This window comes from Arachis ipaensis, chromosome B03 (assembly GCF_000816755.2).
Source record: "Arachis ipaensis cultivar K30076 chromosome B03, Araip1.1, whole genome shotgun sequence".
Taxonomy (NCBI): domain Eukaryota; kingdom Viridiplantae; phylum Streptophyta; class Magnoliopsida; order Fabales; family Fabaceae; genus Arachis; species Arachis ipaensis.
In genome coordinates this window covers 108,307,842-108,308,210 of record NC_029787.2, presented here as the reverse complement: position 1 = coordinate 108,308,210, position 369 = coordinate 108,307,842, and positions in this window count along the sequence as shown.

Sequence of the window (369 nt, the reverse complement as noted above, 5' to 3'; positions counted from 1 at the left end):
AGTTTGTTCATTCTGAAAAAAATTCTAACTCAATTTCTTAAACTTCACAATAGATAATAGTAATCATCATTCACAGGAATAAGTCATATTTTTATTAGAGAAATAATAGTTTTTTTTTTAATTTATAATGAGAAAAAAATCCTGGTTAAATATGACTTATTGCCGTGTATCTGTGTATGTCTGGAAACGATAATAATGGTTGTCATTGCCGTTAGCAATGTTGAAGAAGCTATGGTTGTTGATTTTTGTGTACTCCTATGTACTCTTGGAGACGATAATAATAGCTTAAAAATGTGAGTTTACGTGTGTTTTAGAGAAAATTGAAATGAAGTTCACCGGGACGAACTCGCCCTAAATAAAAAAAAAAAA